The sequence below is a fragment of the Salvia miltiorrhiza genome, chromosome 4, assembly GCF_028751815.1.
Source record: "Salvia miltiorrhiza cultivar Shanhuang (shh) chromosome 4, IMPLAD_Smil_shh, whole genome shotgun sequence".
Classification (NCBI taxonomy): Eukaryota; Viridiplantae; Streptophyta; class Magnoliopsida; order Lamiales; family Lamiaceae; genus Salvia; species Salvia miltiorrhiza.
Window position 1 is genome coordinate 9,772,971 of NC_080390.1, and position 2,064 is coordinate 9,775,034.

A 2,064-nucleotide genomic window follows, 5' to 3' on the forward strand; every position below is an offset into this window, starting at 1 on the left:
TTGGAGAATTTTCCATCTTTTCCATCTTGAGCTGTTGAACTTCTCGCATGATCGAAGCCAATTGTTGCTGCATCTCGAACTGATTTGTCACTGCACTAGCCTCAACTCTTCTTCCACGGACGGACTTCTGTTGGGAGCTTTCGGCCAAGGTCCTGAAAATTTCTTTCAGGTCTGCAGCTGTCTTCCGAGCTATGTTTCCTCCTGCCGTGCTATCCACCATAAATTGGGCAGTTTGTACTAACCCATCGTAGAAGAACTGCATCAACATGACATTAGTGAACTGATGTTGAGGGCATTGGCGGATGAGTTCTTCATATCTTTCCCAAGCTTCATGCAAAGGTTCGTCCGCTCCTTGGGTGAACTCCATTATTTTCGTTCTCAGCTCCTGTGTCTTGTGACTTGGGTAGTATTTCAGCATGAATTTTTCACAAGCATCTCCCCACGTAGTGATAGAGTTGGGCGGCAGAGATAGCATCCACGTCCTTGCCCGGTTTTTAAGTGCGTAGGGGAAGCACTTGAGCTTGAGTTGATCCTCCGTAAGAGTAAGTAGAGGGATTGTTTGCACTTGGGTGCAGAAATCCCTAATGAATTGCAGGGCATCTTCACCTTGCATCCCGTGGAACACCGGCATTAAATTCGAGTCATTCGGCTTGAGATTGTAGTTTCTCACAGCAGTGGGGAGCACAATTGCCGACGTGTTGGTATCGCCAATCACCGGCCTGGTGAAGTCTCCCATGTATTCCACATTTTGGGCCATCTCCTTCTCTTCCTCGTTGAAATTCTGCTTAGGAATGAAATTGGCGGAGCTGGCCTCTTCCTCCTTAGTGTGTTCTGCCGTGGCTGTAGTTTGCTCTGGCTGGTCAGATTCAGAGATGGCTTCAGAGTGTGCCTCAGAATCAGAGTCAGAGTATAACACGGCTACTCTGGTATGTGTGCGAGTGTTATCTAGCGGGGGAGTAAGTTTTCTTTTCAGACTACGGCGTCCCTGCATACACAACACTTAACACACGGAGTAAACGCACCGGAGGGAGAGAAAGGTAACAAAAACGAGAAAAATAGAAATTTAAATAAAGCAAGTAAAAACGACACAACTAAAACGCCTAAAACTTTCCCCGGCAACGGCGCCAAAATTTGACTCAACTAGAAACACCTCTAAGTTGACTTGCAATAGAACAAGGACATCCTAGCGATGGTAAGTTGACCCAGTGTCATCTCTCAAGGAAAGTCTTTAAGGGCTTTTAGTAATATCGTAAGAAAAAGCAATAAAAGAAAGCAGTAAAGGTTTTTGATTTAAAAACGTATCTTAAACTTAAACGTAAATTGAACTTAACCTAAGCAATAATTTAAACAACTTGAATTAAACCTAACTTAAGAAATTAAATACTTATAAATTTAAAGACTTCTAATCTAGGCATGAAACTAAGGTGCATAATTTAAATTGCATAATTGAAAAGAAAGCATAAACAATAATGAAAAGCATAAACATGATTAAATGAAAATAACTTGAATTGAAATACGAAATACCGTAATTGTCTTGAACTTGTAATTGTGTCACTCAATCACAATCCAAGAAACTAAACTAAAAACGAATTTGAAATCTAACTTAGAACAATAAAAACTCGAAACTATGAAAGCAAGTAAATTCCTAAGCTTCGGATGCCAACAGATTGCAAAGATGGCGTCTAAAACTAGGGCAAGAATTTGGATGATTTGTTACAATGAAAAGTATGGCCCTATTTATAGACTTCAAATCCCTCTAGATCACCATGGAAATTACCATGCAAAGCCGGACTCTAAAAGGAATAGAATCGTAGATGATAAGGTAACTCCAGCTATGACGTGCGCTTTGGAAATCATCTCCATTCTGGCCGAATACGCTGCTATCGCCAGAGAAACGGCTTCCGCTCTGGCGCACTTGTCCGCTCTGACTCCCGGTTTCTCTGGCCTCTTGATTTCTCTGCTCTGGCTGACTTCTCTGCTCTGTCTGACTTCTCTGCTCTGGCATCGGGGTCCTCTGGCGATTGATTTCTCTGGCGAGACTTCGCTGCACTGGAGATTAACTTC

General features: G+C 42.5%; 1 non-coding gene across 1 annotated transcript; it reads left to right on the forward strand.

The window, feature by feature from the left end:
• The first annotated feature begins 278 nt into the window (after nt 1-278).
• On the forward strand, nt 279-384 carry LOC131023994 (small nucleolar RNA R71). Its single transcript, XR_009101592.1, has one exon. It is a non-coding gene; the product is annotated as a small nucleolar RNA R71 (small nucleolar RNA).
• The last annotated feature ends 1,680 nt before the right edge of the window (nt 385-2,064 follow it).